The sequence below is a fragment of the Bombina bombina genome, chromosome 6 (assembly GCF_027579735.1).
Source record: "Bombina bombina isolate aBomBom1 chromosome 6, aBomBom1.pri, whole genome shotgun sequence".
NCBI classification, from domain to species: domain Eukaryota; kingdom Metazoa; phylum Chordata; class Amphibia; order Anura; family Bombinatoridae; genus Bombina; species Bombina bombina.
In genome coordinates, this window is record NC_069504.1 from 556683805 (window position 1) to 556695472 (window position 11668).

Here is an 11668-nt window from a genome sequence, read left to right on the forward strand (position 1 = left end):
ATGAAGAGAACATCTATCTGTGTCTACACATATATGCATGCAAATTGAAGGCGATAATCCTTACAGCACAAGGGGTAAAGTTTTCCACTTTCTTTTATATTCCATTGAAGATAAAGCCTACTTCACAGCCTGACGTTTAAAAAGGAACTTACACATGTCTATCATTTGTTTACCGTGCAAAGCAGCAATACTCAGGTACTAGGCCCAATCCACAAGAAATACACGGCGGACAGTGATATATATTGCAGCTCCTAAGCCATAATGAGTAACATAGCTCTGTAAACGTCTGATCAAAATACCTTCATTAGGCACATACCTTACTGTACAACCCATTAATGTGCTGAGTCCTGACTTGATTTTAACCTGTGCAAAGGATATCTTTTAAAACACAGACTGGGACATTGAACAAGGCAAGCATGTCTCCTAAAAAAATCAACAAAAAAGGGTCTATACCGAAACAAAGCAGTCAGACTACTCCCTCAGTTAATAACTTTTTCAAATCGGTAGAGGTCAAATCTACAAGCTTAAACCCCAATGAAGATCAAGACTCTGCTGCAGCATATTCATCTTCAGAATCTGAAACTATGACAGACACCATCACAGTGCCTAAAGCTTTATTTGCATCACTTCCCTCAAAAAAAGATCTCTCGGCCTTAGCCCTGCAAGTTAAACAATGCATTAAAGAGGAAATCAATGACCTAAAGAAAGAAATGTCTGAAATAGGGCATAGAGTGGAAGCGGTGGAAACCACACTGGATACTCATAATACGGCAATATCTGACCTACATACCACTATCCACAAACAAAATGAAGTCATACTGGGCCTGGAAGAAAAAATTGATGATGCCGAAAATAGAAGCAGAAGGCATAATATCAGAATCAGAGGTGTCCCTGAATCCATACCGTCTCCAGGCCTGGAGCAATATCTACAAGATCTCTTTAACTTTTTGAAACAAACAGAGTCCCCAGTAAAGATTGAGATAGACAGAGCCCATAGGGCACTCCGCCCTAAACCATTAGATACACAACCACCTAGAGACATAATTGTACGATTAACAAACTACCAGGTTAAAGAAGAGCTTATGAAGCTGGCTCGTGAAAAACAACCTATCAAGTACGAAAATGCTGATCTTCAATTTTACACCGACTTGTCGCAGAGGACCCTTTTCAAGAGAAAAGAACTTAAACCTTTTACTATGCTTCTCAGAAAACAAAATATCCCCTACAGGTGGGGGTTTCCATTCCAGTTAATTATCCCCTGGCAAGGAAAGAGATTCATATGCACTACACCAGGAGACATCAAACAGATCTGCAAGGCCCTAGATATCATACCACCCGTGATTGAAGAGAGAGAAGATGCACAAAACCAACACAAACCGGGTCCTAGTACTAACCCGCTACCTCAGAGGCGGGAATGGCAGCAGGTACAACAGAGAAGAACACGCAGGCTGAACGCAGGCAATCAAAATAACCTGCAGGAGAATGGAGACCCCTGAACCGGATAAGCTATATCCTTTTAAATATGTTCAATGGAACAATAATACTGTCACACTTTCTTGCATGTTTTCTTTTTCTTTTCTAGGAAATTTCTGTGAAGGACTCCCTTGTGATAAAGGACAATTCTTACATAGGTAGTCCTGGTAATGTTAAAAATAGGAGTTTGAAAATCCAGAGACTTTTACTTGCTAGCAATATATTATGCTAATAGCTTTGTTTTACAGGTCCTTTGTTAATCCTTTATCTTCTTTTCAGAGGCCGTCAGGCTGGTCCAAATCAGTTTAGTATTTTAATTCAGAATTGTTTACTGCATTGTTATTGCTTTCTCCTCTCCCTGTTACAATGGGACAACTGTCTTACTTTTACTCTCAGCCAGTTGGGAGATATACTCTCCTATAGTTAGGATAATGTATTGTACCCTTTCAGTTAAGAAAGGGGTAGAATGTTTTGTCACTTACTTTTTTATAATTTTTTCTCTTTTTTTTAAGGTTACTACTATGTTACATATGTATAATCAGCTGTGCTCGGAGTACTTCAGAGGGAGGTATGTGAGGGCATCATCCAAGCACTGGGTCATATAGTACAAAAACAGGCACAATGAATAGAAACACCCCACAGGCTTTTACAATCATATCTCAAAATACAAAAGGGCTAAACTGTCCGAATAAGCGTAGGATGGCACTGTTGGATCTCCATAAGAAAGGGGGCCAGATCCTTATGCTACAGGAGACACACTTTAAAACCAAACACATACCCAAGTTCTTTTCATCTAATTATCCACAGCACTTTCACAGTTCGCACCCAGCCAAGAAAATTAATGGTGTCAGTATACTAATCCACAAATCACTTGCCTTTAGCAAAATACATGTAGATCAGGACAAAGAGGGCAGATACCTATGTGTCACTGGCCTCCTTTTTGGCAAACCCATCACGTTGGTGAACCTGTATGCACCCAATAGACGTCAGAGCAAATTTATTAATGCAACCACTAACTCAATATTAGCTCAGACCAAAGGCTCCTTGATCATAGCAGGCGACCTTAACGTCCCTCTAGACCCCCAGATTGATTGCTCCAACCCCAAAACCAGACAAAAAATCCCAAACATGCAAAAAATCTGGAAAAATCTTAAATTGCTAGGGGTACACGACACATGGAGATATTCCAATCCCCAAAAAAAAGACTTCACATTTTTCTCGATCCCCAATAGTTGCTATTCTAGATTAGATTACATTTTTGTGGATCACTTGACTCTTTCATACCTGAAAACAGCTGAAATCAGACACACCACCTGGTCAGATCACTCGCTGACATTATGTGAGATAGCGTGGCCCTCAGCTCCGCTGAGACAATACCAATGGAGATTAGATGAATCACTCCTCAAGGGGAAACAGCAAGTAAAGAGACTAGCCAAACATATTAAATCATATTTCACAACCAATAACACCCCAGATGTACAGTTTACAACGATATGGGAGGCACACAAAAGTACAATCAGAGGCGAACTCATTAAACTTAAAGCATATATAACGAGAAAGAGGAGAGAAGAATATACCACCTTAGCTAAAGAAATGGCAGATTTAGATTATCTACACAAACAATCCCCTGACAACAATCTTGTTTTAGATAACCTCAATTCAAAACGTACACAACTAAACAACCTTCTCCAGATAGATGCCCAAAGACAACTATTGTCCTTCCAACAGACATTCTATAGGGAGGGTAACAAAGCAGGGAAATGGCTAGCAAGAGCTTTAAAACACAGACAACAAAAAACATACATTCACTCAATTAAAAATGAGTCAGGAAAAAGACTAGAAGACACCCATAAAATAGCTGAAGTATTTAAATCTTTTTATCATAAACTTTATAATCTATTCCCGGATAGAGAAGACACAGCCCACAGTCGCGCATGCCACCAATACCTTTCTAGCATACAAATACCACAACTAAGCAGCGAGCAAAGAGAGTCTTTGAACCAACCCTTCTCCATTAAAGAAGTATTAGACGCTATACGTACCCTAAAATCTAACAAAGCGCCGGGACCAGATGGTTTCTCAGGCCTGTACTATAAAACCTTTTCAAAATATCTTGCCCCACATTTAACCTCCTTATTTAATCACATAGCGGAAGACTATAGATTTCCCGATACCATGTTACAAGCTCATATCTCAGTACTGGAAAAACCGGGCAGGGTGCCTGATGTCCCCGCCAACTTTAGACCAATATCCCTACTTAATACAGACTTGAAACTATATGCAAAAATTTTGGCCTCCCGCATAAATAAATTTCTCCCAGAACTAATTCATCAGGACCAGGCAGGTTTCGTACCTAATAGGGAAGCGAAAGATAACACCGTGAAAGTACTTAATCTTATAGACCTTATTTCCAGGACTAATACCCCAGCCCTTTTTCTATCCACTGACGCCGAAAAGGCATTTGACAGACTCGACTGGACTTATTTACAAGCGACTCTTAGTAGATTTAATTTCCCCGACCAGTTTATCCATAAAATTATGGCCCTATATTCTAACCCAACAGCACAGGTGAGAGTGAATGGGACGCTCTCTGAACCCTTTGAAATCAGAAACGGGTCGAGACAGGGTTGCCCTCTTTCCCCATTGTTATTTATTTTATCACTTGAACCACTAGCAATTAGAATCAGAGAGAATCCGCACATCACAGGAATTACAGCAGGGACTAGACAGCATAAAATGGCAATCTACGCGGACGACCTCCTTCTGACAATAACCGACCCACTTAGATCTATCACACATGCAATGACTGAGCTCTCCTCTTTCGGCAGGGTATCTAATTTTCTAGTTAACATGACAAAGTCGGAATTCTTACCGTTAGGGATCCCCCAACAGACGCTAGAGGACATCAGAGCACTCTGCCCGTTAAAAGTACAAACCAACCGTCTTAAATATCTGGGAGTCTTTTTGACTCCAAACAGTCAATCAACACGCAAATACAACTATGGGGAACTAATTAATGAGTTTCAGTCCCTGACCTCCTCCTGGCTTCTAAAAAATATTACGTGGTTGGGTAGAATCCAAGCAGCTAAGATGGTACTACTACCTAAAGCATTATATATCTTACAGACCGTACCGGTCCAGCACATTTCCAGGGAAGTAGATATCTTGCAAAAAATTCTGAATGACTATATATGGAGACGCAGGCCACCACGTATTAATAAAAGCACGATTTATAAAGTTCCTGAGCAAGGAGGCCTGGGAGTTCCCCACCTTAACTCATATAAACTTGCGATCTCTCTTCAGCGTGTCCTGGAGTGGTGCAATCATGAGGGAGATAGATCTAAGGGTTGGGTACAAATAGAAACAAACATGGCAGACACATCCCACTTAGGAAACAAATGCTGGAATATCCAGGCACTAGGAATCCCCTCTATATCCCAGTCTTCCACGTCTAATGAGACCTGGAGAGACTGGCTATATGTCCTCAAAACATATCCAAAAATCTCTTCAAAATATTCCCCACTTACAAGCTTGATACTTAATCCAGAGTTTCCCCCGGGGCTGACTCAAGAGAGGAACACAGGTGCCACCCAAATCCCCCCAATACAGATACACACCTTATTAGAAAACAACAAGGTAAAATCCAAGCAACAAATAGACTCACTATCAATTCCCTTTTTTGCCTCCTGGTTCAATTACCATCAGGCGAGACATTTTCTACTCACACATAAAAGTAAAGCGGATTTTATGAGACCTCTGACAAAATTTGAGCAAGCATGCTTGAGTGACTTGAAAGGTCCCAGATCGATTTCTACACTATACAAACTGGTTTTAGAAAATAGATTCCCGAACCTGCCTTCATACACTGCAGGGTGGGATAGAGAGCTTGAAACGAATACACTCACTAAAGACTGGCAGTTAAGATTTGAGAATTTATCACATTCAGCCCATTCGGCAAGAGCGAAAGAAACAAACATTAAAGTCTGTATGCGATGGTACATGACCCCAGCCAAAATAAAGCGCATTTTTAAGGGGAGCTCAGGCCACTGCTGGAGGGGTTGCGACCTACCAGGACATATGACACATATATGGTGGGATTGTGAACCTATTAGAAATTTTTGGTCAGCAATTTTCCAAGAAATTAATGCAGTTCTACACACGCAAATTAACCCGAGCATAGAGTTAGCACTTCTCCATAATGATCCCCCCATAACATGCAAAATACGCAAACAACTGTTTCATATTATGCTAAATACGGCAAAACAAATGATACCCAGATGCTGGAAAACAACCAAAATACCTACCGTTAGTGAATGGGTGAAATTAGTTAACTCAGATATGATATTAGAAAGATTCCATTATCTCCAAATAGGAGGTTTGACCTTTTTTGAAGACATGCTACTCCTATGGGAGTCATATAAATATAAGCCCAAGTAGGACCGACATAAAAGATCATAGTCACATATGCTATTTAATAGCCTCTCATAGAAGGATCACATTACTTCCCAACAAGCGCTAACCCAGATGTAATGTAGCATTATCTCTGATACCCGAGCACATGCAACTCCATCTTTAATATTGTAACCTACCATGTTATTGTTTTTATTTTTGATTTGTTTTCTTGTTTTTTTTGTTCTTTCTTTTTTCTGTTCTTTTTCTTTCCATTTGCTACCAATGAAGTTTAGTATTGATGCGTAGTGGTTTTGTTAATTTGAGGTTTCATCATATGCACTAAGATTTTTGTACTACTCTTATGTAACAGTCCTATATTCAAGATCGTAAGCAAACAAAAAATAAGTGAACTAATGGAGTTATATTTCTTCGGTTTGCCAAAGACATTAGCCCGGATGAATAGACTCAAACTCACATGGACTGGCTACTTGAATATGGATGCCTAGGAGGTATACCTTATGCCTCTCTAGCCTAAGTACTGTACAACTGCACCATGCTGATCTTTATTGTTGGAATAATGCCTTTGTTATAATTTATGCATATAATTTAATAAAAAATAAATATATAAAAAAAAAAAAAAGTAAATTAGAAAGTTGATTAAAATTAAAAGTCCTGAGCACACTTACTGACCCCAATTCTTTTCTGGGAAACGGCTAAGGCTGTTCTCAGAGGCGACATAATTGCTTACTTAACTAAACAGAAAAGACTTCAGACTGGTAAGGACGAACATTACAACACCAATGCATATACTCATTACTGCCAAGCTCCTACCGCACAGAGCAGATCTTCCTATTTTGCAGAGATAACAGAAACCAGGGTTTTTTTTTGAGACATGGAAATAGGTCTGGTAGATTTTTGGCCTCACTGATTAAGATTAAACAGACAAACAAAGGAGTGCCAGTGATCGAAAGCCAGGGTCACCTAACTAGTGATAGGAGTGCTATAGTCTCAGAATTCACAAAATATTATACCAACCTATATCAGTCACAACCACCTCAGGAAGATGCACAACACAAATTTTGGGAGGGGCTTGCTCTTCCTAGAATCACAGAGAATCAATTAGATATTCTGAATGCCCCGATAACTCCGGAGGAAGGGGCTCACACTATTAAATCTCTTGCCCTCTGGAAAACACCCGGCCCTTACGGGCTTCCGACTGAATTTTACAGGATGCTCTCGGACCAAACGGTTCCGGTGCTTACCACTTTGTTTACCCAGTACTTTACAGGCCAGCGTACCCCTTCGGCTAGTTTTTCGGCAGCAAATATTACAGTTATATAAAAGATAGGTAAAGACCCTACTAACCCAGCGTCATATAGACCGATTTCCCTTTTAAATGTTGATTACAAGTTACTAACCAAGCTTTTAGCTAATCATCTAAAAAATATACTCCCCTACATCCTGCACCCAGATCAGACAGGTTTTACTCCCCAGCGCTCTTCTGTCATGAACATTCGGGAAGTTCTCCATGCAGTGTCACATCATTGGTTGGCGAGGCAAGAGGGAACCCTTTTGTCTCTTCCGGAGGCCTTCCTGCTATCCTTCGATGCAGAGAAGGCCTTCGATAGAGTGGAGTGGACTCATCTTTTCCGTTCCATGGAAACCTTTGGTATTTCGGGCCGCTTCACCGCCTTCCTTAAAAACATCTACTCTAGTCCTGTGGCGTACTTGGTGATTAACAACCTTTATTCTCCCCCGATCCCTCTGCATAGAGGGACTCGCCAAGGCTGCCCTCTCTCCCCCCTCCTTTTTAACTTAGCACTAGAGCCGTTGGCGGCTCGTCTTAGAGATCTTTTCCCTGGTATTTGTGTCAATTCCCATAGACTCCAGATAGCTTTATATGCGGATGACATGCTGCTCTTTATATCGAATCCCCAAGCTCATGTCCCAACTATTTTAGACATGATTGGACTATTTGGACAATTTTCGGGATATAAAATTAATATCTCAAAGTGAGAAATCTTATGGCTACACCGTAAATCTAATGCCCACGCAGACCTATATCCCTTTCACTCGGTAGACTCACACTTAACTTATCTGGGTATTCACATCTCAGCAAACCCGCAGTAATGGTATTCTCATAACTTTTCCTCCTTGATTCAGCAAATCAAACAAGAGCTGAACGCCTGGCAAAATTTGCCGTTATCTTTAATGGATAGAGTCCACGTCATTAAGATGATAATTCTCCCCAAACTCCTGTATCCTTTACAGATGCTCCCCTTGCTACTTAGACGGAAAGATCTGGCCTATTTAAATACTATAGTTCGAAACTTTCTTTGGAAAGGCGGTAAACCGCGTATAGAGGTACATAAATTATATCTCCCCTATTTAAAAGGGCTTACCAAATTTCTTATACTATAATTGGGCCTCTTTAGCAAAATTGGCACTGGATTGGAAACTAAATACGCAGTACTTCTCTAGTAATCAATTGGAAGAGGCTTTGTTGCCTCAAGTGTCTCCCGCCTTTCTGCCACACGCTGCTTTATCTGAATTACCAATGACTGTACAGCACCATCCTATGTTTCGAGATGTGCTTCTGGGGTGGAAGGCTATGACTAAAGCATTGGCATGGGATCCTACCCATACAAAGTACCTCCCCATCATAGGAAACCGGAGATTCCAACCTGGCGTGTTATACCCCATCTTTCATACTTGGAGAGATCAGGGTATAGACAATGTTGATAAATTATTAGACCACACTACTAAGTCTGTTCTACCTTATGATGCTGTTTGTAGGAAATTTTTAATCCCTTATACTAATAGATTTGCCTATTTTCAAGCACGACACTACATAAACCACATCTTACAGAACTGTAAGACATTCTGGGCATCATCGCCTTTGACTCGCACCATTGCGCATTTTCAGGCACATAATTTTGCAATTTCACCAATTTACCAGGAATTAATAAATGTCAGGGCCTCTAGCATGCTGACACACCTTCTCAATGCTTGGCATAGGAAACTACCTAACTTACCCTCAGGGAAAACCATACTTGACAGCCTTACTCTCTCCTGGACTGCGACTTTAGCAGCTGACCTTAGAGAATCACAGATACGGGTTATATATCAAGACTACATTACACCTAGGAGGTTGAGTAAGTGGAGAACACACTTTTCAGATGTGTGTGGTAAATGCTCCTATCCAAATCCTGACTTTCTGCACTATATCTGGTACTGCCCCAAGGTTCGCAAATTTTGGAATCAAGTTTCGTTCTGGCTTTCCAAAATCGCAAATACCCCTATTGCACTTACACCCCTGCAGGTGTTATTTTTAAATCAGCTACCGGCCCCAAAACAGGATAGGAAATTCCTTATAAATGTTATACTGTTGGCAAGGAAATGTATTTTCCGAAAGTGGCTTCATAGTGGAGCTCCGTCCGTTAGCTCTTTGAAACAAATGCTACTGAAAACGTTGTTATTTGAACAGTATGACACTTTATATGATGTTAAGGTAAGGGTAGCTTGCTTTATTATGAAGTGGAGGCTCTTTCTAGAGTCTTTAGACCCTCCGACCTAAAAACAGATACTATACCCATTCAAAAATACTATCTATATTTTTTTTTCTTTCTATTTGAGCTCACTCAATGTTCTTAAGGCTGGATTTGTTGTTTATTGCGACACATGACAAAGTTTGTTTTGATGTTTTGTTTGATTTTGTTAGCTTGAAGAAAATAGAAAAGAGCCCTACCCTAGGATTCATGTTTGGCCTAGGGTACTTTATTTTTCAAAGGTTTTGTATAATAATTTAAAAAATGGCTTAACAGGTATTATGACTACTGTTTGCCCTATGTATGGGGCACGTCTTCTGGAACACTTAACCAACTGTATATGTTTCCTGTAATTGTACAACTATGTAACTGATTTATCGTGACTTCGTAAGTTGGATTATATTTTTATGTACCTGATGCCGAATAAAATAAAAGTTTTAAAAAAAAAAAAAAAATTAAAAGTTCTATCTGAATAATGAAAGTTTAATTTATACTAGACTGTCCCTTTAAGACACTCTCAGCTATGGTTTGGCGCTTTATGTATTAATATAAAGTTTTAGAGAAAATAACTCATTGTGTAGTTCATTAAAGGGATAGTAAACCCCAAAACTTTTTTAAATCTTTATTAAAACTTAATTATGTATGTGACATATTTCAAATAAGTACCTGTTAAATTTTTTCACTCGTTTTCTAGTTATTCTAAATCAAATATCTTTATATTGCCAAGCCCATTTTTATCACATTATGTGGACCCTATAATGATGTTCTACCTAGGTAGAAACATCATGGCGGTCCGCATGCGCATATAATTATTTTAATAGTAACGCATGCGCATTTTGGCCCCTCTGTCCTAGCATGACCGTCACTATTCTGGCACAGGAAGCAGGGTGGACTTCATGATAGTGACATTAACGTTGGTGGGAGTGGCGCACCAGAGCGCTCAGCGCTGAAGATTCACGGAACACAAGCACATTGGGGAATCATCTGTTTTACTTTACTAGAGGTAAGTATAATAAGTACCCCTAGGCTAACGAGCAAGTTGATTTGATCTTAGTAAAAGGACGTTACCCTTAGACTATCATTTTTTTAACCCCTAGAAAAACGAGCATGTTTTTTTCTTATAAGGCCGTGACTTATAAGAGTGACTAACCAGCAATTATTTTTAACCCCTAGACTAACGAGCAAGTTGTTTTGTTCTTACAACACTCAGATTAATCACAGGAGCTGCAAAGATTAAAAGCAATAGCAAATTCAGATGCGACTAAAGTTAATTATTAACATCTGAATTTGCTATTGCTTTTAATCTTTGCAGCTCCTGCGATTAATCTGAGTGTTGTAAGAACAAAACAACTTGCTCGTTAGTCTAGGGGTTAAAAATAATTACTGGTTAGTCACTCTTATAAGTCACTGCCTTATAAGAAAAAAACATGTTCGTTTTTCTAGGGGTTAAAAAAATGATAGTCTAGGGGTAACGTCCTTTTACTAAGATCAAATCAACTTGCTCGTTAGCCTAGGGGTACTTATTATACTTACCTCTAGTAAAGTAACACAGATGATTCCCCAATGTGCTTGTGTTCCGTGAATCTTCAGCGCTGAGCGCTCTGGTGCGCCACTCCCACCAACGTTGATGTCACTATCATGAAGTCCGCCCTGCTTCCTGTGCCAGAATAGTGACGGTCATGCTAGGACTGAAGGGCCAAAATGCGCATGCGTTACTGTTAAAGATCTTAGATAAAGAATAATTAGAAAAACGAGTGAAAAAATATAACAGGTACTTATTTGAAATATGTCACATAAATAATGAAGTTTTAATAAAGATTTTAAAAGTTTTTGGGTTTACTATCCCTTTAACAAATCTAGACAGGCCCGAAGGCTTGTTTTCCCACAGAAAACCTCTGAATTACATTGTTTCCAATGCAGCAAAGGGTTCTGGGTAAGATATGCAAATTAAGTACACAATGACACACCTTTTTACTTCAGTCTGCTTTTCAGCAGATTCCCTTTACGCCAAAGTATTGCTGTTCACACAGCTTATAAACTTAGCTAGGGTTAGTGCAGTGATTCATAACCATCCCAGGACAGACTGTTTCGTAGTTGTTGCTACTCATCAGCTGGGAGAAGGTTTGAATCAGTGCTGGGTGAAGTTGATTCCGGGCAGAATACAACAACATTTTAAATTAGGGGGAGATAAAAGGTGAGTTTAAAATCCTCCACTACGCACAAAATATAGAGTAAAAAACTCATTGTGTAATTCA